The 25,647-nt window shown below is 44.3% G+C and overlaps 1 long non-coding RNA gene across 1 annotated transcript in view; it reads right to left on the reverse strand.

Moving 5' to 3' along the window:
• Nucleotides 1-373: 373 nt before the first annotated feature.
• LOC121878608 overlaps nt 374-25,647 on the reverse strand; it is a 49,242-nt gene continuing 23,968 nt past the window's right edge. The window contains exons 2-6 of the long non-coding RNA XR_006091183.1: nt 21,042-21,161; nt 9,365-9,480; nt 3,327-3,484; nt 1,930-2,063; nt 374-545 (exon numbers count right to left, since the gene is read on the reverse strand). This is a non-coding gene — a long non-coding RNA (uncharacterized LOC121878608). The remainder of the gene's footprint in view (nt 546-1,929; nt 2,064-3,326; nt 3,485-9,364; nt 9,481-21,041; nt 21,162-25,647) is intronic.

Below are 25,647 nucleotides of genomic sequence, written 5' to 3' on the forward strand. Positions count from 1 at the left end.
GTACGTTCCAGCCATAGCTCCAACACAATAGCGGTTAGGTTAGGTTACCAGTGTGAAGCTGTATAATTCTTCTAAATTAATAAAAAAAATAATAATTTAATAATGGTTGAAGAAGAAAAAGTTGATTAAATATTTCAGCAAAAATAGAGTGATTCTGATTAAAGATGAAACGAGAGAATTTGAAGATATAGACAAAAGAAAATATGATAAACTTGTAGAAAATGAAGAAAACTCAAATGGATATTAATAAAGGAGAAAAAATAATCATAGAAAACGGACTCTATACAAATACATTGAAAACGGGAATTAGATAAAGACATAAGAGGGGTAACTATAGAAATCACTAAAACAATGGTAATCTGGCTGACCCAAGGGTGTGTCCTCCGGGATGGTGGCGTTGACGGTGGCCTGGGGGAAGTACGGGGCGTTGTCATTCACGTCCTTCAGATTAACGTGGACGGTAGTGGAGGCTTCGTGGTCACCGTCAGTAGCTGTCACCACCAGTCGCCACCGAGCTCGCCCGTGAGGAGGGCCCTGTTTAGCGGCTGTTGTTGTAGGTAATTAACAAAGGTGATCAGTAGTAGTGGTGGTGGATATCTAAATTTACCTGTGTCTGTAATTAGTATTTCTTCCTATTACCTGTACTTATATTACTTGTACCTATAATTGTACATACCTGCCAGTTAATACACCTGATTTTATACCAGTACCTGTACACACACTACTAATACTTGTACTTATATCAGAACTAGTCTTTGTAGCTAAACTCGTACCTATAATTATACCTGTACTTGCACCTATACTTGTACTTGTTAGCCGCAACTAAACTTGTAATTTTAAACAACGTAATACCTGCGTGTTAAAAATAAATAAAAGTTCCTAAATAACAATTTTAGTGAAAACAGGAAACGCTCTAACATAAACACGAGAACAAACAACAAATTCACGGATAATTGCTACGAAATTAACCAAAATGAAGGTAAATTTGGCTAAAATTGGAAACATTGATCTAAGTTCTCGTAAAAGTGTTGGAAATTAGGGGAAAATTCCTCAAAATTATGGTAATAAGGTGAAAAATTATGAGATATTGGGGGGAAAAAGTTAAGATGTTTCTCTACAAGTCTGTAGAACCATTCAGAAAAGGAACATAAGAACCACAGCCATCAAAGAACCACATAAACGTGGCTACAGGACCACAGGAGAGTCAGAGAACCAATGAGAACTACAGGTAGAACCGAAGAACCAATGAGAACTACAGGAGAACCACACCATACAACTACAGAAACCACTTAAGAACCCAAAGAGACCCAAATAAAACCACAAAACCCAAATAGACCCACCGTAGAACTAGAAACCCACTGTAGAACCCCAAAAATAGAACCCACACAGCCACCAGAGGGATGAGGAGGTTGAGTGTGTACCCGTGTCTGATCTGTGCGTCCGTGTAATGAACCACTGGAGGGAGCCGCCCTTACCTCTTGAGGGCCTCCCTAATGATACCTGCTTAAGGGAGAGTTGGAGGGTTTTGCAGTCCTGGGAGGGGAGGGAGGGGGAGGAGGTATTAAGGAGGGGAGAGGGGGGAGAGGGGAGAGAGAGAGAGAGAGAGAGAGAGAGAGAGAGAGGGGGAGAAAATCGTTGTATGCGAATGAGAAATAGGATCACTGAAAGAAAGAAAGAAAAAGAAAAGAAAGAAAGAGAGGCGCCTAAACCCTTACTAAGAGTTCGACTTAAATATACCGATAAACACACACACACACACACACGCACACACACGCACACACACACACACACACGGGTTGATTCATAGGCATAAAAACAAGGACAGATGCACATATGAATAGATGTATACACACAAAAACGCACATATGTATACACCAGCTCACAAATGTTTACATAAATACCTCACTCACTCATCCACCTGAGACTTACCTTAAGGAGGTGGATGACGCCCGTGGAGGAGTCGATGGAGAAAGAGGAGGAGGAGGAGGAGGAGGGATAGACACCATCGCCTGTCATGGAGTACGTTAGTCGTACCGTCCACCATCACCGTCCTTGGCTGACACCTGTTGAGGAGGGAAGGTGGGAGGGAGAGAGAAAGAAGAGGGATGGGTATAGAAGGGAGAGAAGGAGGGGGAAGTAGAGAGGAAGGAAGGAAGGAAGGAAGGAAGGACATAAATAAATAAAATATATACATTATATTATATATAAAGGGTAACACTTAAACATTACAGTAAATTGTATTAAACCACATCTGTCTATGTATGTATGTATGTATGTATGTATGTATGTAGTTATGATGTATGTATGTGTGTGTGTGAGTATGTCTGTCTGTCAGGCTGTCACCACTAATTCCCCAAACTTCTTCAGACGAGTCATAATTATTTACATCTTTGGGAAGGTCTTGCATCCGGGAGCGTCTTTATGGTGGTGAATAGGCGGGGGGCGTGGGGGCGCGGGGGGCGGGGGTCGTGGTAGAAGACAATCTCCTCTCTTATCCTCCTCTACCTCTTTCTCTCCGTCTCTCACCCTTATTATCACCCCCTCTCATTCTCCCTCTCTCTTTCCTTCCCCCTCCTTCACCACCACTCTAGTAGGGAAGGGAAGGGAGGGAAGGGGAGAGGAGGGGGAAGGGAAGGGAAGGGTCTAACACCAACCCTCTCCTATTAATTTACACCACATGTGCCCCTTAGCTCAAGACACTGGTGAGGTGGATGGTGTGAAGCAACTTTTTTTACCACAAAAATATCCTTGAAATATATCTGCAAATTTAACCCCAAATATTCATGAACTGTGATATTATTCGTGGTTAAGTTCTGTTAAAAAAAAATGTATATGCTGTATATATCAGACAGACAGAGGAAGGATATTTTTTGGTTTATTTTTCATCTAGGTTAAAAATTCTTGAAATATATGTGGTATTTTCAGCTTATAATCTCATAAATAGAGATATTTGTCAAGTTTAGGTGAAAATATAGATAAAAAAATGAAATATACAAGTCACCTGGAGGGAAATGTTTGTGTATTTGTTTAACTTAAAAAAATAATAAAATATCGTGAAATATATTTATGGGTTGATATATTTCATCACTCTTTACACTTTAAGGTTTGGGGAAGACACTTAAGGCTTGGGGAAGACACTTTAAGGCTTGGGGAAGACACTTTAAGGGTTGGGGAAGACACTTTAAGGCTTGGGGAAGACACTTTAAGGCTTGGGGAAGAATTTTAAGGCTTGGGGAAGACACTTTAAGGGTTGGAGACACTTTAAGGCTTGGGAAAACACTTTAAGGCTTGGGGAAGACACTTTAAGGCTTGGGGAAGACACGTACCGTCAGTAAGACCTTGGGGAGGTGTCGGTCGTCGTCCTCGGTGATCTGGGTCTCGTGGAGGCTGGTGGGGAAGGTGGGGAGGTGGTCATTCTCACTACCTCCACAACGACCCTGGCCTGACTCCTCCTCCCAGACCTCGCCTCTACCACCAACTCGTGCTGTGGAGAGGAGAGAGAGAGAGAGAGAGAGAGAGAGAGAGAGATTATTACTGAATATTGAACAAAAAAATTAACCTAACCTAATCTGACCTGACCTAACCTGACCTGACATAACCTAACCTAACTTAACCTGACCTGACCTGACCTGACCTAACCTGACCTAACCTGACCTGACCTGACCTGACATAACCTAACCTAACTTAACCTGACCTGACCTGAACTAACCTTAAGTATAATATATTATTTATAACGTGGAAGGGATTTTGTTCAATTGGTAATTCGTCCAATTAAAAATAATTTTCCAGTGTAGAATTTGGTTCAATAGGATTTTGTATGGTGAGGATTTTGTCCAGTGACACAACACCTATACAACAACACCAATCAAAACACTCCAATAAGAGACAACAATGACATCACACGAAAAAACAACCAATCACAACACACCTAAAAGGAAAACAAACAATGACGTCACTAGTACCATACGACCAATCAACGTCCCCCCATTCTTAACAAAATTTCTTTACTTCCTCCCTTCTACCCTCCCCACCCCTATTTAAGCCCCCCACCTTCCTCTTCCTCCCCCACCCCCCTAGTTAGGTCTCAAACTTATCCTCCCATAGTTGCTTCAATCTTAATTACATAGTGAAGTTAGTTGCTTCACCGTCGAGGCAAGTTTACCATAACAATTTCAATCTGTCTTGGCTAAAGTTTCTTCTTTCTCTTTGGCATTTGTCTCTTCCTTCACATTTCCTTCTTGATTCTCTCCTTCCCTCTCTCCCTCTCCTCCTCCTTCTTAACCTATCCTCTCCACCCTAACCTAACCTAACCTATCCTATCCTACCCTATCCTATCCTACCCTACCCTAACCTAACCTAACCTAACCACACAGCGTAAAGCTAAATCGACCATTAGTGAGGTAAGATACACCTTAACGATGTAAGCTGCTCTAACAGATCCTTGTCTCCTTCCTTCCTTCCTTCCTTACTTCTCTCCCTCCTTACTTGTTTCCTTCCTTCTCCTCCATTCCTCTCATTCCCTTCTTCCTCTCCCTCACTTCTTCCTCTCTCCTCCTTCTATCCCTCCCTCACTCCTTCCTCCTCCCTCCTTGACTCCCCCCTCCCTCCCCTTCCCTCCCTCCTTCTATCCCTCCCTCCTCCTTCTCCCTCCCTCCTTCACTTCCCCCCTTCCCTTCCCTCCCTTCACCTCCCTCCTTCCCCTCCCTCCTTCTATCCCCCCTCACTCCTTCCCCTCCTCCTTCACTCCCTCTCCCCACTCCTTCCCTCCCTCCCCTCTCCCTCTCCCTCACTCCTTCCTCCCTCCTTCTTCCCTCTCCTCCTTCCCTCCTCCCTCCCTCCCCCCTCCCCTCCTCCCTCCTCTCCTCCCCTCACCCTTCCTTCCCTCCCTCCCCTTCACTCCTCCCTCCCCTCTTCCCTCCCTCCTTCTATCCCCCTCTCCCTCACCCCCTTCCCTCCCTCCTTCCCCCCTCCTCCCTCCCTCCTCCTTCTTCCCTCTCCCTCACTCCTTCCCTCCTCCTTCACCCCCTCCCTCTTCCCTCCTCCTTCTCCCTCCCTCCTTCCCTCCTCCTTCCTCCCCCTCTTCTCCCTCTCCTTCCTCCCCTCTCCCTCTCCCTCCTTCACTCCCTCCCTCACTCCTCCTTCCCCCTCCCTCCTCTCCCTCCCTCACCCTTCCCTTCCTCCTTTCCCTCCTCACTCCTTCCCTCCTCCTTCACCCCCCTCCTCTCCTCCTCCTCCTCTATTCCTCCCTCCCCTTCCTCCCTCCTTCCCTCCCTCCTCACTCCTTTCTCCTCCCTTCTCCTCCCCTCCCCCTTCCTCCTCCTTCCCTCCCTCCCCACTCCTTCCTCCTTCTCCCCCTCCTCCCCCCTCCCTTCCCTCCTCCTTCCCCTCACTCCTTCCTCCCTCCTTCACCCTCCCTCACTCCTTCCCTCCTCCTTCACTCCATCCCTCCCTCTCCCTCCCTCCTTCCCCTCCCTCATCCTTCCTCCCTCCTCACTACCCCCCCTCCTCCTTTCCCTCCCCTTCCCCTCCTCCTTCCCCCCTCACTCCTTCCCTCCCTCCTTCACCCATCCCTCACTCTTCCTCCTCCTTCACTCCCTCCCTCACCTTCCTCCCTCCTTCTCTCTCTCCTCCCTCTTCCTCCTCCTCCCTCACCCTCTCCCTCACTCCTTCCCTCCTCTCCACTCCCCCCACTCCTTCCTCCTCCTTCCCCCTCCCTCCCTCCTCCTTCTCCCTTCCTCCCTCCTTCCCTCCCCCTCACTCCTCCCTCCCTCCTCCCCTCCCCTCCTCCCCTCCCTCACTCCTTCCTCCCTCCTCCCCCCCTCCCCTTCCTCCCCCTCCCCACTCCTTCCCTCCCTCCTTTCCCCTCCCTCCTCCTTCACTCCCCTCACTCCTCCTCCTCCCTCCTCACCCTCCCCCACTCCTTCCCTCCTCCTTCACCCCCCACCCTTCCCTCCCTCCCCCTCTCCTCACTCCTCTCCCTCCTTCACCCTTCCCTCACTTCTCCCCTCCTCCTTCCCCCCCCTCCCTCCTTCACTCCCCCTCCCCTTCCTCCTTCCTCCATCCTCCTCCTCCTCCTTCACTCCCTCCCTCACTCCTTCCCTCCTTCACTCCTTCCTCACCCTTCCTCCTCCTTCCACCCCCCTCACCTTCCTCCCTCCTTCCTCCACCCTTCCCCACTCCTTCCCTCCCTCCTTCCACTCCCCCCCTCACCTCCTTCCCTCCTCCTCCTTCACTCCCCCTCACTCCTTCCTCCTCACTCCTTCCCTCCTCCTTCTCCCCCTTCCCTCCTCCTTCCCTCCTCACTCCTTCCTCCCTCCTTCTTCCCCCCTCCCCTTCCCCCTCCCTCCTCCTCCTTCTTCTACCCTCCCTCACCCCTTCTCCTTCCCTCCTTCACTCCTCCCCCTCCTCCTTCCTCCCTCCTCCTCCCTCCTCCTTCCCCCCCTCCCTCCTTCTCTCCCCCCCCTCCTTCCCTCCCTCCCTCCTCCTTCCCTCCCTCCTTCTCCCCCTCTCCCTCCTTCTACCCCCTCCTTCCCCCTCCCTCACTCCTTCCTCCCTCCCACCCCCCTTCTACCCCTCCTTCCTCCTTCCCTCCCTCCCTCACTCCTTCTTCCCCTCCCCCTCCTTCTACTCCCTCCCTCCTTCACTTCTCCCTTCCTCCCTCCTTCACTCCCTCACTCAAGACACTGTCGACAAGGTCCACAGCTCCCAGTAAGGCCTCAAGGATTACAGTAATATAGCTTGGGTCTGTCTCTCTCTGTCTGTAGGTCTGTTTGTTTGGGCCTGTCAGTCTGTCTGTCTGTCTGTCTGTTTGTTTGTTTGAACCTGTCTGTCTGTAGGCTCTGTTCTGTCTGTCTGTCTGTCTGTTTGTTTGAACCTGTTCTGTCTGTCTGTAGGTCTGTTTGTTTGGGCCTGTCTGTCTGTCTGTCTGTCTGTAGAGAGAGAGATCAACACAAACACTTAAACATTTAATTCCTGGGTTTTTATTACACACACACACACACACACACAACCACAACACACACCACCACACACACACAACAACAACACACACACACACAACAACAACACACACACAACACACACACCACACACACACACACACACACACACACACACACACACACACACAACACAACACGGTATCCCCCTCCAATTATCACTCAGCATAACACTAAGCCAGCATGACACCCAGCTTGAGAGAGAGAGAGAGAGAGAGAGGTGCACATTATAACTTGGGTAATGAAAGTTTGATTTGATGTGTCTCTCTGTACGTGTCTCTGTCTGTCTGGTGTATGTATGTATGTATGTATGTAATGTATGTATGTAATGTATGTATGTATGTATGTATGTAATGTATGTATGTAATGTATGTATGTATGTATGTATGTATTCATATCCCTCTCAGTATACCAAATTTATCCAATACTCATCAATATCCATCTCAAACTCACTATATCCATCTCAAACTCACTATATCCACCTCAAACTCACTATATCCACCTCAAACCCACTATATCCACCTCAAACTCACTATATCCACCTCAAACTCACTATATCCATCTCAAACTCACTATATCCACCTCAGACTCACTATATCCATCTCAAACTCACTATATCCACCTCAAACCCACTATATCCATCTCAAACTCACTATATCCACCTCAAACCCACTATATCCACCTCAAACTCACTATATCCACCTCAAACCCACTATATCCACCTCAAACCCACTATATCCACTTCAAACTCACTATATCCACCTCAAACTCACTATATCCACCTCAAACTCACTATATCCACCTCAAACTCACTATATCCACCTCAAACTCACTATATCCACCTCAAACCCACTATATCCACCTCAAACTCACTATATCCACCTCAAACTCACTATATCCACCTCAAACTCACTATATCCATCCCACATGACTCCGGTAACTCATCACTCACCTGTACCTGTGATATTCAACAGGTAATTGGATTCTGATTATTGTCGACGAGGTAAAATGAACGCGGATATCACAGGTGTGTGGGACAGGTGTTTTGTAAGGTATCTCAATAGTTATATGATACGGGTAGACAGTGATGGTATTGCTCTGTCTGTCTGTCTGTCTGTCTGTGTCTGTCTGTTTCTTTCTTTTTCATTCTCTCTCTTTTTCTCTCTCTTCTTTCTTTATCATTCTTTCTCTCTATGTCTGTTTGTTCTATTTTTCCCCATTTCTCGTACTCCCTCTCTCTTTCTCTCTCTCTCTCTCTCTCTCTCTCTCTCTCTCTCTCTAAAACAGAAATACGCGAGTGTATGTCACCGCAATAAAACACCCAATATATGTTTTAATTTAACACAGGTACAAGCGAGTGTATATGAGCGTGATAAAACAAGGGAGAAAAACCTACCAGGGAATCGGGTTTAATTTTCTAATACTGTCATGTAGTGAACGTACGCGGCCAATCTTCCATTCTAAACCGGGACTAGATGGAAGTTTTTTGTGTTTTCATGGTGATTTTAAGTTTTTTCCTTAGTTTTCCCTGTTTTTTCCCTGGTTTTGTTTTTTTCCTTAGTATTTTTTTAGTTTTTCTTTAGTATTTTTTTAGTTTTTCTTTAGTATTTTTTAGTTTTTCCCGAGTATTTTTTTAATTTTTCCTAGTTTTTAATTTTCCCTAGTTTAGTTTATTCTTATTTAATATCCTTAAGTAAACAGACAAAAACAAAAAAACAAAATTCATACATAAAATTTTACATAAACAAACAATTCCCTTTTACCTCCCATGACGTCATCAACATCCAAGAACTATGTAAAGATTTTTTCCCTTAATAATTTTTTTCCTCTTTGTTTGAATATATTTGTTTTTGTTTTAATATTTTACGTTTTTGTTTATTTTTTCTTTTATAGTTTTTGTTTAATATTTTTGTTTTTGTTTAATATTTTTGCTTTTGTTTTAATATTTTTGTTTTTGTTTTAATTTTACGTTTTTGTTTAATATTTTTTTGTTTAATATTTTTGTTTTGTTGAATATATTCGTTTTTGTTTTACTATTTTTGTCTTTTATTTCACTAGTCAAATGGTAGGAGGTTCTCACGTCTCTTACGAGGGAGAGAATTCCACAGACGATGTTTTGAAAGAGTTTGGTGTTGGTGGGCTGAGAAATAACCTGACTTCTGGCGGTGGTGTGAATATTGTATGGGACGCTCAGGTACGCAGGCAGGTAGGTAGGTAGGTAGGTAGGCAGGCAGGCAGGGAGGGAGGGAGGGAGGGAGGGAGGTTAGCAGGTCACTACTTGTACACCTGTAATTATACCTGTCTTTACCTGTGCCTATCCTACACCTGTGCCTATGCTTGTACCACATCAACAGAGACCAACTCACTCGCTGTTGTTTCTCGTAGTCCAGTGGTCGTAGGAGGTGAAGACGACCACTGGCAGGAACCAAAGAAAAGAGTCCTGCCTCATTTCCTGCCGTAATCCTGAACTCCAATGGGGATCCTGTAGGAGAGAAGGAGAGCAAGGTCAGTTTAAGTTAGGAGAGGTTGGAGTCCTAGTTAAAATTTCGTCCGATAGAATTTTCGTCCGATGAAATTTTCGTCTGATAGACTTTTCGTCCGATAGAATTTTCGTCCGATACAGTTTTCGTCCGATATAATTTGATGCAATTTTCGTCCGATATGATTTCGTCCGATATAATTTCGTCCAATACAATTTCGTCAAATACAGTTTTCGTCCGATAGATCTTTCGTCCGATGCAATTTTCATCCGATACAATTTCGTCCATACACCTGGCGGTTAGTAATGAGGGCTTACCTGCGGGGATATTAAAGAGCTCATTTATATATTTGTTTGTCAGGGGAGGGAGGGAGGGTAAGAGGGGCGGGGAGGGTAAGAGGGGGAGGAGGAGGGTAAGAGGGGGGGGAGGGAGGGCAAGAGGGGAGGGAGGGGAGGGAGGGTAAGAGGGGGAGGGGAGGGTAAGAGGGGGAGGAGGGAGGGGAGGGGAGGGAGGGTAAGAGGGGAGGGAGGGAGGGTAAGAGGGAGGGAGGGAGGGGAGGGGAGGGAGGGAGGGTAAGAGGGAGGGAGGGAGGTAAGAGGAGGGAGGAGGGTAAGAGGGAGGGAGGGAGGGTAAGAGGGGAGGGGGAAGAGGGAGAGGGGAGGGAGGAGGTAAGAGGGGAGGGAGGGAGGGTAAGAGGGGAGGGGAGAGGGTAAGAGGGAGGGGAGGGAAGGGGTAGGGAGGGAGGGAAGAGGGGAGGGAGGGGAGGGTAAGAGGGAGGGGGAGGGAAGGTAAGAGGGGAGGGAGGGAGGGTGGGGAGGGAGGGTAAGAGGGAGACTTAAAGGATTACTGAAGGTCGAGGAAGAGGAGAAGGAAGAGATACAGAAAGAGGAGGAGGAGAGGAGGGGAGAGGTAGAGGAGGAGGAGGATGAGAGGGAAGAGAAACAGGGAGAGGAGGGTGAGAGGGAAGAAGAACAGGGAGAGGAGGATTACAGGAAGAGAAGGAGGAGGAGGAAGAGAGGAAGAGGAGAAGGAGAGGAAAGAGAGAAAGAGGAAGAGGTACAAGAGGAGGAGGAGGAGGCACTAACTCGCACACTCAGGTGTAGGTGGGTCACGTCTACAACACCTGTTAATTAATTAAGTAATGCAGTCCAGGTAACTTTGTGGACGTGTTAGCATTGTTCTCCCCCCCTCCCCAGTGTGTGTGTGAGAGAGAGAGAGAGATAAATAAGATTACACCTCTCTCTCTCTCTCTCTCTCTCTCTCTCTCATTTATAATACTCAAACTACCATTAAATTATACTTCCATTAACTTCCTATAATATCATCCACTATCATTAAACTCTTTATTTAAACCAACAAGTTAAAAGCATAATTGGTGGTATAATTAAGTGGACAATTAATACCCAAGCATTATTACACCTTCCATTCGGGTTTAATTAGCCTCATTTCTTACCTGGGCATAATCACAAGCACCTGGGGGTTTCTTTTTTTTCAGTCAGAATTACATAAAGAGTTTCTGTAATTTTCTATGTATTATGTAGTAACTTGTGTGTAGTGATGATTATGTAGCTGTAGTGAAGAGAGAGAGAGAGAGAAAGAGAGAGAGAGAGAGAAAGAGAGACCTACACTACACAACTATCAACTCACTCTCTCTCTCTCTCTCTCCCCCTCTCTCTCACTCTCATTCCCCCTCTTCTCTCTCAATCGCATTTCCGCTTTACCATTGAGCTATCACACACTCTTCTCCTCTTCCTACTCCTCTTCCACCTCTTCCACCTCTTCCTCCTCCCCCACAAAACAAGGAATTACAGCAAATACACTTTTTTCATGTGTGTGTGTGTGTGTGTGTGTGTGTGTGTGTGTGTGTGTGTGTGTGTGTGTGTCTGTGTGTGTGTGTCTGTGTGTGTAATTGCTGAGTTAGTATTGATCACCTTTAGGTTAGGTTATGGTTAGGTTATGGTTAGGTTAGGTTATGGTTAGGTAATGGTTAGGTTAGGTTATGGTTAGGTTAGGTTATGGTTAGTTTATGGTTAGGTTTGGTTATGGTTATCGTCAGGTTAGGTTATGGTTAGGTTAGGTTAGGTTATATCTGTCGTGTTCATACAGTAATTAAAAACTCAGGTGAAGTTATAATTACAATCAGGTTAAACGCCTTTGAATACAGCCTTGAGAATTATCTTTTGAACTTAATTACATCAACACCTGGTTTTAATAGCCTCTGATAGATCCTAGTTAATTAAACCAACGTCTTGGTTTAACAAACAGGCCCGGCCATCAGTTAATTAAACCCCACACCTTGGTTTAACAGACAGGCCCGGCCATCAGTTAATTAAACCCCACACCTTGGTTTAACAGACAGGCCCGGCCACAGTTAATTAAACCCCACACCTTGGTTTAACAGACAGGCCCGGCCACAGTTAATTAAACCCCACACCTTGGTTTAACAGACAGGCCCGGCCACAAAGCTAATTAAACTCCCACACCTTGGTTTAACAGAGACAGGCCCGGCCACAGTTAATTAAACCCCACACCTTGGTTTAACAGACAGGCCTCGGCCACAGTTAATTAAAACCTCACACCTTGGTTTAACAGACAGGCCCGGCCACACAGTTAATTAAACCCCACACCTTGGTTTAACAGACAGGCCCGGCCACAGTTAATTAAACCCCACACCTTGGTTTAACAGACAGGCCCGGCCACAGTTAATTAAACCCCACACCTTGGTTTAACAGACAGGCCCGGCCACAGTTAATTAAACCCCACACCTTGGTTTAACAGACAAGCTCGGCCACAGTTTGAAGTCAGCGAGACACTTGGTATTCGTGTGCTTGTGTGACGGAACATATGTAAATTCTTACCCAACTGTGGACGCCAGATGTGTGCCTACCTACTCTCCCCTATCCTTCCTTCCTTCCTTCCTTCCTTCCTTCCTTCCTTCCTTCCTCCCTCCCTCCCTTCCTTCTTTCCTTCCTTCCTTCCTTCCTCCTCTTCCTCCTCTCGGCCCATCCTTCCTTCCACCTTCTTCCTTCTTCCTCCTCTCCTCCTCTTCCTTTTCTTCCTTCCTTCCTTCCTTCCTCCTTTCTTCCATCTCCTCTCCTTCCATCCCACCTTCCTTCCTTCTCCTCCTCTCCCTTCTTCCTTCCTTCCTTCCTTCCCTCCTTCTTTCCTGAGACCTTCCTCCCTCCCACCATCCCCTTCCTTCCTCCTCTTTCCATCTCCTTCCCTCCCTCCCACCATCCTCTTCCTTCCTTCCTTCCTTCCTTCTCCTTCTTTCCCATCTCCTTCCCTCCCTCTCCCACCATCCCTTCCTTCTTCCTTCCTTCTTCCTCCTTCTTTCCCATCTCCCCTTCCCTCCTCCCACCATCCCTTTCTTCCTTCCTTCCTTCTTCTTCCTTTTCCTGTATCTCCTTCCTCCCACCATCCTCTTCCTTCTTCCTGCCTTCCTCTATCTCCTTCCCTCCCTCCCACCATCCCCTTCCTTCCTTCCTTCCTTCTTCCTCCCATCTCCCTCCCTCCCTCCCACCATCCCCTCTTCCTTCCTTCCCATCTCCTTCCCTCCCTCCCACCATCCTACCTTCCTTTCCTTCCTTCCTTCCTTCCTTCCTCCTCCTCTTTCCTTTTCCTTCCTTCTCGCCTTTTCCTCCTTCTTTGTGATCTCCTTCCTCCTCCTGCACCCATCCCCCTTCCTGCTTGCCTACTACTCGCCTCCCTACCTCTCCACCACACCTCCCATTCCGAGTCTCTTTCCCTTCCTCTGTCGCCCATTCTTTATTCTTCTCTCCTTTCTCCCTTTCTTTATCTTTATCAACCTTCTCATTTTTTCTTCCTCTCTTCCCAACCCAATTTTCCCTTCCTTCCTCCCTGGTTCTTTCCCTCCCACTCTCCTTCCCTCTTCTATCTTCACTTCTCTTCCCAACACATTCTACCCCCTTCCTCCCCATTCCATTCTACCTTCCATTCTCCGCCCCTCACCTCTTCCACTTCCCTCAATCATTCTCTCCCTTTCTCCCTCCCCCCCTGCCTGTGTGACTGGCCAATCAACACCCACCAGTCCTTCTATCTCGCGTGACTGGCCAATCGTGAACTGCCCTTCCATTCATGGCTAACGACATTAGTCAGCTGCAGACACCCCCTCATGAACTGCTCCTGGGAGGCTGTGCCAGAGCTGGGTACGTCGCTAGGCACTGTGAGGTCCCCTGTCTGCGTGTCCCTCTGTCTGTAAAGTCCCTCTGTCTGTGTGTGTCCTCTGTCTGTGTCTGTCTATATATATATCTCTCTCACTGGGTCACACCATAAACCGGTCTCCCCAACAGGCTATTTTATTGTGTCGTATTGGTGTCGAGGGAGTTGTGTAATTGTATATGTGTCTATTGTAAAGCTTAAATCTCTCTCTCTCTCTCTCTCTCTCTCTCTCTCTCTCATCAGTAAGCAAAGGATATTTCATTATGCTAATTCTATGGACAAATCTACATCTATACAACAATATTCACACACACACACGTCGTTCATTACTAAAAACAAGTCACTTGATATCGTTCAGCTGTAGTATAACAAAGAGGTGTGAGCAAGGTGAGGCGTCCAGGACCAAATTAATGTAACCTCACCTCACCTCACCTAACCTCACCTCACCTCACCTCACCTCACCTAACCTCACCTCACCTCACCTCATCTAACCTCACCTCACCTCACCTCATCTAACCTCACCTCACCTCACCTCATCTAACCTAACCTCACCTCACCTCACCTCACCTAACCTAACCTAACCTAACCTAACCTAACCTCACCTCACCTAACCAACGTGTCGGATATGAGGGAAAATCGGCAACATTAAAGGTGGAGTCTCATGGTATATTGCCGGATTATCTAGCCGGTTAAGGTGAGATGCCGGTTATTAAGAGCCAGGTAAGTGATGATTAAGGTGATCCAGGGGTGTGTCTGTCTGTCTGTCTGTCTGTCTGTTTATGTATCTATGTCTGGGATTTTTCTGTCTATCTTTGTGTCTTTCTTTGTCTGTCTGTTTCTATCTCTGTGTTTTTTCTGCTTCTATGTCTGTCTGTCTGCTGTCTGCCTGTTCTATCTTTGTCTATCCAACAGTCAATTTAGGTAGCGTCAACAACAACGCAACAATAATAATAACACACACATCACAGAGTGGCTTGGCTCTGCAAGGGATGACCCAGGTGGAGCTGAGGCACTCTCTTTTACCCTACTTAATGATTTGGAACAAATAATCAAACACCCTACACGCGTTCCTGATCGACACGATCAACTTGCTAACATTCTTGATCTTTGTTTTACCTCTAATCCCTCACACTATTCATACTCAATTTCTGCCCCCTTAGGGTCTTCTGATCACAACCTTATTTCTATTAAATCAAACTGGGCACAACCACCTCCCCCACCCCCCTCTAAACGTCAACTATGGCACTATCGGAGGGCAAGCTGGCAATCCTTGCGAGAATTCTTCACCGACTTTCCCTGGGATGAATGTTGCTTTTCCACTCGGGACGCCTCAGTATGTGCTGACAGCATTGCTGGGGTTATACAGGGCGGTATGAGTGCATTTATCCCATCTTCTACCAAAACTTTCACATTACAATCATGGTTTGATCGCTCCTGCTCTCTTGCTTGCAGGGTGAGAGATAGGGCATATCGAACTATGAAACTATCTCCCTCTCCTATTACCCACACCTCTTTCATTACTTCTAGTAATCGTTGCAAACTATTCTTCGTAGGGCCAAGCGAAATTTTATTAAAAGAAAGACCGCTGTCCTGACTAATTTTTCCTCTAGTAAATCCTTCTGGCCCTTAACTAAAAACATCTGTAACAACTTCTGCACGCCTTCTTTTCCTCCCCTCTTCCGTCCCAATAACTCTATAGCCAACTCTCCCCCTGAGAAAGCCAACCTCTTTGGCACCTTATTCTCCTCTAATTCCACCTCAGATGATTCCCACTCTATCCTTCCTACCCCAGCACCTCCTACTGAACCTATGCACTTTCCTATAATCGCCACTCGCAGGGTTGCCGGTGTGTTATCCAGGTTGGATGTGAGTAAGGCGCATGGACCGGACGGAATACCCCCTCGTGTTCTGAGGGAGTGTGCTGAAGCCCTGGCCCCTGTGCTTGCTCGCCTCTTTCGCCTTTGCCTTAAAACCAAAACTTTTCCTTCTTCTTGGAAGCATGCCTTGGTTCAGCCCATCCCGAAGAAGGGTGACCATTCTAATCCCTCTAACTATCGCCCCATTGCCCTAACTTCATCCCCCTCTAAGATTTTCGAAACTATCTTGAACTCCCATTTTCTCCGCCACCTTGAACGCCTTTCTCTTTTGTCGGATCACCAGTATGGCTTTCGTCAGGCGAGATCTTCTGGTGATCTGCTCTCCTATTGCACCCATCTTTGGTCATCCTCTCTTAGGGATTATGGGGAAACTTTTGTCGTGGCCCTCGACATTTCCAAAGCATTTGACAGGGTATGGCACAAGTCTTTGCTATCTAAACTTCCCTCTTTTGGTTTCTCTCCCCCACTTTGTTCTCTCATCTCTAGCTTCTTTGAGAAACGATCCATGGCAGTTGTTGTCGAGGGATCGATTTCTCGCTCTTTCTCTACCAATAGTGGCGTCCTACAGGGTTCTGTTCTTTCACCAACTCTCTTCCTTCTTTTTATCATTTATTTACTTCACACTACAACTAATTCTATCCATTCTTGCGCCGATGATTCTACTCTTCACTCTTCCTCACATTTTCCCCTTCCTCCTAACTCTCAAACTAGATCTGTTTCTAGAACTGATATCATTACTTCTATCAATGCGGATCTGTGCAGCATCTCTGAATGGGGAGATACAAACTTGGTAGTTCAATAGTAATAAAACTCAATATTTACCAATTACACATTGTAAATTAGACGATCTCCCACCAATTACATTTCAGGACGCTATCATCCTCCCAAATTCTGAAATAAATATGTTAGGCCTCACCATTTCCTCCAATATGTCCTGGAAATCACACATCCTTAGTATAGCTTAAGCTGCCTCCCGAAAGTTGGGAATGCTGTACAGATGCTGCAGCTACTTCACTCCTGAGCAGTTGCTCCAAGTATATAAGGGATTCATTCGTCCTAACTTGGAGTACTGCTCTCATATCTGGGGTGGCTCTTCTTCTGTCCAACTATTAGATAGGGTGGAATCAAAGGCATTTCGTCTTATTAACTCTCCTCCTTTAGTCGACAATCTCTCTTCCCTTTCTCTTCGCCGCAATGTTGCTTCACACTCTCTCTTTTACAGGTACTTTAACGGGCAATGTTCAGTGGATTTGGCATCCTGTGTACCGCTGGCAAGGCCGTGGGTTCGTAACACACGTCTTGCCCGCGGTGCCCACCGTTTCTCCGTGGATGTCGGTCACACGAGAATAACCCGTTATAGTACCTCCTTCCACACAGCCAAACTGTGGAATGCTCTGCCTTCTCCTGTGTTTCCATGCTCTTATAATCTGTCTCACTTTAAAAAGCTGGTTTTCCGGCATCTTCGTGGTGTAGATTAATACAGTATAACCTTTTTTTCTATATCTACAATTTCTTTCCGTTCTTTTTTTTCGCCCCCCAGGCTCCGTTGTGGGTCGTTTGACCTGTGCTCGGGTGGGGTAATTCCCGTAAAATAATAGAACATAAGAATGGAGGAAACTGCAGCGGGCCTATTGGCCCATACTGGGCAGTCCCGTTTACACCCAACCCCTATTGCTCATATGAGCATCCAACCTATGTTTGAAGCTATTCAGCGTATTCGAGTTAATGATGATATTTGGTAACTTGTTCCATTCATCCACTACTCTGTTTCCAAACCAGTGTTTACCTATTTCACGCCTAAATCTAAATTTGTCTAATTTAAAACCATTGTTACGAGTTCGCTCCTGGTTGGATAGTTTGAGTACCTTTGTATATCCCCTTTGTTTAGCCCTGACTACCATTTATACACCTCTATCAGGTCGCCCCTCGCTCTACGACTCTCGAGGGAGTGCAAATTAAGATGCTTTAACCTGTCTCTATACTCAAGGTTCCTAATGCCCGGGATTAGTCTTGTCATTCTCCTCTAAATTCTTTCCAGGGATTCTATATCCATTCTGTAATACGGTGACCAGAACTGAACTGCGTAATCCAGGTGTGGTCTCACAAGCTCAAGATACAGTTTTAGGATGACCTCGCTAGTCTTGTAACTAACACTCCTTTGTATGAACCCAAGTACTTTATTAGCCTTGTTACGAGCAAAAACACATTGTTTACTTGGCTTAAGGTTCCTACTTATCATTACTCCTAAATCTCTCTTGCAGTCGGATTTCTCTATGGCATTGTTGTTCATCTGGTAACTGGTTTCCCTGTTTACATCTCCTATACTGAGTACTTTACATTTGTCCACGTTGAATTTCATCTGCCATTTTTCCGACCATTCGAAAAATTTGTTTAGATCTTCAAGTAGTTTTGCAGAGTCCTCGTCAGATTTAATAACACGTCTTATTTTAGTGTCATCAGCAAATTTACTTATGTTGCTGTCTATGCCGATATCTATGTCGTTTATGTATATAATAAATAATAATGGTCCAAGTACTGACCCTTGGGGAACTCCACTAGTGACGTTGCTCCAATGGGACTTGGTGCCATTAATGCTCACTCGCTGTTTCCTGTCCTGTAACCACGCCCTAATCCATTTAAGGATATTACCTTTGATGCCATGTGCTTCTACCTTTCTAATTAGTCTTTCGTGGGAGATTCTGTCGAAGGCTTTGCTTAAGTCGAGATACACCACATCATAATTGTGCCCCTCGTCCACCGATTCGAAAACTGATGAAAAGAATCTTAATAGATTAGTTAGACATGAACGTCCGCTTGTGAAGCCATGCTGGGAATCATTGATCAATCGGTGCTTCTCCAGGTGATTTCGAATAGAGTTTGAAATGATTGCTTCCAGTAATTTGCCTACTATTGATGTTAGACTCATTGGGCGGTAGTTAGAGGATAGTGATCTATCCCCCTTCTTGAAAATCGGTATTACATTCGCTATCCTCCAGGATTCTGGTACTACACCTGTTTTTAAGGACATGTTAAACAACTTTGCTAAGAGCATACTAAGCTCTTCCTTACATTCCTTTAATACTCTGGCAAATATCTCATCAGGACCAGGTGACTTATTAGGCTTTAGTTTGTCTATTTGCTTACTAACATCGTTACTAGTCACTACTATCTCGCTTAATTTGTTTTCTTCGCTATCTCTGAATAGAGTCGGTGCCTCGGGTATCATGTTTAAATTTTTGGTGGTGATAACTATTGAAAAATTTTTATTCAAATTATTGCTCATTTCTCCGTCGTTATCAGTGAGCTCGCCGGTATCTGGCCGTATTGGTCCAATCTTTTCTCGTGTTTTAGTTTGATACATTTGGTAGAATCCTTTGGGGTTTGTCTTTGCCTCCCTTGCTATCCTTACCTCATTATTCCTCTTGGCTTTCCTTATCTCGGTTTTAACCCGACTCGCCAATACCTCATAATAATCCCGGAGGTAAATTTCGCCACGATTTATCCTTCTACCTATAGCCTTCCTTTGACCAATGATGTTCATTAAATAATTATTTATCCATTTAGGGTCATTGTTGTCTGATCTGAGTTTTTTGTATGGTATGTTCTGCCTTTGTGCATTAAGTAACTCATTATTTAAATTGTGGTGGAACTCGGCAATCTCAGATCTCGTTATCAGGTCAGTGTCATCTGTCAGGTTCAAGGCCAAGTGCGACACCCCCTCTCTCAGCTGCCTCTTTAAACTGTCAAAGTTTGCCCTTCTGAAATCTGGTACTTTAGTGGAATTTTCCTTACGTCTGCCCTGAAAATCTAACTGAAATCGAATTTCTTTGTGATCGCTGTTTGCAAGTTCGTTCCCTACCTCGACATTGCTAATGAGGTTTTCTCTGTTTGACAGAACTAAATCGAGTATATTATTACCCCATGTGGGTTCGGTTATATGTTGACTTAGGAAACAGTCCTGGATCGTCTCGAGAAAATCCTCTGATTCTGAGTTACCCATAAGGTCAGTCCAATCTATTTGGCCAAGGTTAAAGTCGCCTACTATACAGACTTTGTTGTGTATGGAAGCCCTGCGCATTTCATCCCAGATATGTCGCTCATTGACGCTATCAAGATTGGGAGGTCTATATATTGCTCCTGTGATTAATTTTTCCTACCGTCGATTAATTCTATCCAAATTGTCTCTGTATTCCGCTCAGTTTTTATTTCCTTATTTATTTCACACTTCAGATTATCCCTGACATAGATTGCTACTCCGCCTCCTTTCCTAATCTGCCTATGGGTATGGAATAATTTGTAACCTGCAATTTGGTATTCGACAGGTAACTCACGTGAGTCTAGGTTGATCCATGTTTCAGTGAATGCTATTATATCGATTTTTTCGGTACATACCAAGGCCCTAATATCATCCATTTTGTTTCTCATGCTTCTACTGTTGGCGTAGTAGACATTTAAGTTAGTCGTGTTCTGAGTCCTCCCTTTGCCGCGTTTAGGTTTTAACTCGCTGTCTAATTTAGTTTTGTCGTCATTCCTAACACTATTTCCCTGTAACCTTTCACTTTGTTTACCCGCTCCCACTGCAGTCTCCTCCACCCTCGTGCTCACATGTTCCCCTAGCAGTTTAAAGACTTCGACATCTTTTGGACTGCCCTTTCGAGAGTCCCAGCCAGGGTAGCCACTCCATCCCTAGACAGGTGCACCCCATCCCTAGCATAAAGGTCCCTTCTGCCGTAGAAGTTGTCCCAGTTGTCAATGAATGGGACTGATATTGACTTGCAAAATCTGTCAAGACGGCCGTTGACACCAACGGCCCTTGACAACCATTCATTGCCAACTCTCCTTCTCGGCAGGACACCACATATGATAGGGATCCCTCCCCTAGACCTAACACGTTCTATAGCTGTCTTGAACTTATCAAGAAGCTCCTCACTCCTACACCGGCCAATATCATTGCCTCCTGCACTGAAGCAGATAATGGGTTTGTTCCCATTACCAGACAAGATATTGTCCATCCTGTCAACTATATACCCCACCCCATCTCCTGGCAAACACACCCTCATTCTATGTTTATCTTTTCCGCAAAAAGCTCTGTCCATGTACCGTACCTGCAAGTCGCCAACAATCAAAATTTTCTTGCCTCCCTTGTCAGCCTTGTCCCTGACTATACTAACGTCCAATTCGTCAATCAAAGGACTGAAAGAGTTGGTACATTTAGCTGTTGTTGTCGTTTCCTTGGTGTCTTTTCTCACCACCAGTTTGGTCGTCCCTCTCCTTACAACCTTCCATTCTCTTGAGTTTTCGTCATTCACCTGCTTCCCTTGTCTCGTTTCTTCCTTCATCCTCGCTATCTCTTCTTTTAATTTCAGGATATCTTCCTTGCCCCTCTCCAACTCGGCCCTCAGAAGTGCACAGCCCTGTTCACAAGTCGCACTAGCCATTACTGACGAGTCGCACTAGTACCTACCTGAGGGCTGGACTCAGGCAGTAACCACGACAGTACCTACCTGGAGGCTGGACTCGGGCAGTAAGGTGCAGCAGAAGGCGTGGGGCGCTGTTCTCCGGGAGGTGCAGGACGTATTGTGACTTGCCAAACTCCACAGGGTCGCCTCCTACCAACCTCGTCACTGTAACACAACACACGCCGTTACTACACCTAGTATGATGCCCTCTATGTGTTACAGTGCCTCTATATGTGTTACAGTGTGTTAATATGGGTTACAGTGCCTTTATTATGTGTTACAGTGTGTTAATGTGTGTTACAGTGCCTCTATATGTGTTACAGTGTGTTAATGTGTGTTACAGAGCCTCTATATGTGTTACAGTGTGTTAATGTGTGTCACAGTGCCTCTATATGTGTTACAGTGTGTTAATGTGTGTTACAGTGCCTCTATATGTGTTACAGTGCCTATATATGTGTTACGGTGAGTTACAGTGCCTTTATTATGTGTTACAGTGCCTCTATATGTGTTATAGTGTGTTAATGTGTATTACAGTGCCTCTATATGTGTTACAGTGCCTATATATGTGTTACGGTGAGTTACAGTGCCTTTATTATGTGTTACAGTGTGTTAATATGTGTCACAGTGCCTCTATATGTGTTACAGTACTTCTATAAGTTACAGAGCGTTAACATGCGTCATATAATCAGGAGATATAAACTCAAATATTAATTCTACAAATGCTATGTTAATAAGTCAGTACTAATACATATACATAGTCTTTATAATATATACAGTACACATATGTATGCTGTATATATCCTCTCCTAGATGTATCAATTTACATATGAAGGACAAATTGCAAAAAATAAAATCATATAAATATTTTCTAATATGGACGAAATTTTAAACTCCTATTTTGTTGAATATTTTCGGCCACACAAATTAAATAAACATTACCCATCACTAACATTTCAGAGAGATTCCAGAATTTCACACTTGCGTCAACAACACTGAACAAAAATATCCCTATCGAATTTACAATCACTTCCCCCACACGTGTGCTGTAAACGTAAAACACAATTTACAAAGTCCAGCTCTCGTGTATTTACATTTCTTGTGTAAAAAAATATATATATATATATTAATAAAAATCGTCGCTGTCGGCTATTTTGGAAAATGAATTGGGATATATTTTGTGTTTTCTCCGAGTGATGTTATTGAGTGAGAGAGAGAGAGAGAGAGAGAGAGAGAGAGAGAGAGAGAGACTTTGTTGTGATAGGTACAAAGGTTTAATTTCATGGTACTCCTCATGACACGACACAGGAACAGTAGGTACAGATAAAGTGACAAATGCAGGTGTGTGTGTGTGCGGGAGGGGGATAAATTACAGGTATAGCTACAGTTGACCGGTTTAATTACAGGTGTAGATATATTACAGGTATGGATACAAGAATATAAAGAGGTACAAGTACAGGTAAACACAAACACAGGTACAGATACAAACAGAGGTCCAATAAACTTAAACACACACACACACACACACACACACACACACTGAATGACAAACTTCCATCGACCAGCCTTCAAGAGATTATCCATTCACTTTAAACCGGATAATTCGGTGTGGATATTGATCAGCGAGTGAGGAGGAGTGAAGTGGAGTGAGGTGGAGTGTTTGAGGAATATTTGTGTTGATGGAGTGTTCGTATCAAGCCATTAGTTACCTGGGGAATCTTCCTCTTGTGGGTACTATAAAGGTGTACGGGGCGAGTGTGTTGATGAGGCATATTCTGGTCTTTGAGGAGGAGTATTTTGGAGGGGGATTTAAGGGGAGTGATACTTCGAGTTTTAAGGGGGGGTAATATTCCGGTCTTTGTGGTTGAATATTCCGGTATTTGAAGAGTAATATTCAAATCTTTACCGAACAATACTTACCCCCCCCAAAATAACGATAAATAACAAAATAACTCATACAATAACACATCAACAAACTTTAATTACTTCTCTAATAACTTCACAATTTCATAAGAATTAGCGACGTGTACAGTCCGTCCCCTTCACAAGTGCGTTTACAGGGGGCCAGTCATGTTTGGTGCAGTGAGGCAACCTTGTGTTTGTTCACAGCCGACAGAAGGTAAACTCACAATAGGAAACATTTTGTGGAATCAAATTAAAACAATATTAAAACAATTATCTCAATGATTATTAATTTGTGGAATGTTTATATGACGACAAGCCCCTGTAAACGCACAAGTGAAAGGGACTGTACAATTAGAGTTAAAAGTGGATGTGTGTGTACTGAACCATGTAAATAGACACACAGACACACACACACACACACACACACACACACACATCCCCACCACCACCATCATCATCATGACTCGTGAAATATCGAAACTCATTCTAGGAAAAGTTTTACAGCCTAAAGGTCGGAACTGTGAGGAAATATCCGAGATTTCTATTGGCTGAAGAGGAGATATTACAGAATCAATCGACCAATAGGAGAATACAGAATATTACCGACGATTTTGTAGTATTATTCAATCTACAGTCATCTACCCATATTCCCCATTTCCTACCCCCACATACCTGACATTCCTCAATTAAACTCCCAAGACTCCCAATTTCCCCATTCCCCACCCCAAGACTCGCCATCCCCTACCTAAATAATCCCCATTCACCCTTCCAATCCCCCCCCCACCCCCATTTCCCACCCATCCCCACACCCTCCTCCCTATTAAGGTGAGAAAATGCATGGGGGCAGTAAGTATGGGGATGAACTGGGGACGCCTCCTGCCTCATACAGATAATGTCACCCATTATTTGTCCCTGAACACCTTACACCAGCTGCTCCGCCTTCACCCATTATTCAGAAATATAAGGGGGGGGAGGGTTGAACTAAGGGGGGGGAGGGTTGAACTAAGGGGGGGAGGGTTGAACTAAGGGGGGGTGAGGGAGGGGTTAAATTATGGGTAAAGGGTGGAGAAGGGAGTTGAAATGAGGGTAGGGAGGGTTTAATTTTAAGCTAAGGGAACTCCTGAAAGTAGGCATATCTAAATAAACTAGGCCTGTCAAAATAAAATAGGCCTATCGATTAACTGGAGACCCTGGAACCATTAATGATAAACAAATAAATAATAATAAATAAAAATAAATAAAATTAAAATAAACAGAGGTAAATAAAACACAAAATACACATCTGGCAACCTACACGCGAGGGTTCCAAAACCACCATCTATCTCTTTTTTTTTTACACAATTTAAAATCTCTGAAAAAAAATTGCTTGTGTTTGGATGTAGAGTCGAGGAGTATAGCTATATTGTCTGTTTGTATAGTTTGTGGATAGTTTTTATATAGAAATTACTGGAAATTACTTTTTTCTGTAAGAATTTTGTTTTGTTTTTAAATTCTCTCTCGGATGCGCGTTTATAAATGACCCCCAAATTAGGTAATTATTATTAAATTATGATCCTTTCAAATAATTAAGCTTCTATTAACGAATTATTATTATTTTCCACTTTTATTTTTTTTTTATTTAATCTTTTTTTCATATATTAATTGCTAGACAAACTCTATCAGAAGTTTTTAAAAGTCTGTTGTGATATACGTTCATTATACCGAAAAATACAGTGGCAATTAGACGTCTATTGTCCGTTTGTATGTCAATAAAGTTAACGGGATATAATATAGTATATATTTTAGCGGGATATTTTATATAAAAATTATTAAAAACATAAACCCTTCAAAATTATTAAAAAAAAAAAACAATTGCGTTCAAAAATCCCCCATAAAAAAGTTTACGCGCCAAGAATAAATTTTCCCGCCATTTGTACTTTCCATAAACACAATAAATATTCCTTTATCGTCTCTATAAATTTTAGTCAGGAAAAATGTATCGTAAAATCTTTAAAGACAAAAATTATAATCGTTCGTAGAAGCGTTCGAAAATGACGGAAAAAAATTATCCCCTTAATATTTATTGTCGGTAGTTAAGGTTTAATGGCCTCGTTGTGTGACGTGATGATTAGGTTAGGTTAGGTTAGGTTAGGTTATGGTTAGGTTAGGTTAGGTTAGGTTAGGTTAGTCTTCTCGCGATATATTTATTCCTTTACGATATATTTCTTCTTTGATAAATTTATTGAACGTTTAAATCAACCGAGGAAAAAATAAAGAGGGATTTATGACTTCCATGTTGAGAGATAAAAGCCAGCAAATACAATTTTCATCATGTTTCTAGCTCCCGACCTCCAGGTGGCCTCCAAGTTGAATTTTGGTGGCCTCTAGGTAAACTCCAGGTAGACCGAGGTGACGTACAGGTGGCCTCTAGCTTCCCTCTAAGGTGGCCTTCAGGTAGCTCCAGTGACCTCTAGAACCTCCAGGCGGCCTCCAGTGACCTCCTTCTCATATTTACATTTTCTCTTAAAGTTTATCTGAGCTATTAGCATAACCCCCCCACCACCCTCCTATCTCTCCACTCTATAAATATATCCTTCAACTATCCACTATCCACATATAATCCCTCTTATCCACCTATCCACTATTCAAAGATGGCCGGCCGTCTATCTTACTGGCGGCAGGTATCTGAGACGAATGAAAAGTTCCGGATGAATAACCAACCTAGAATAGGTCCCATCCCCCCCTTCTTCCCTTCCTTCCCTTCCCCTCC

This window comes from Homarus americanus, unplaced genomic scaffold (assembly GCF_018991925.1).
Source record: "Homarus americanus isolate GMGI-L3 unplaced genomic scaffold, GMGI_Hamer_2.0 scaffold59446, whole genome shotgun sequence".
NCBI classification, from domain to species: Eukaryota; Metazoa; Arthropoda; class Malacostraca; order Decapoda; family Nephropidae; genus Homarus; species Homarus americanus.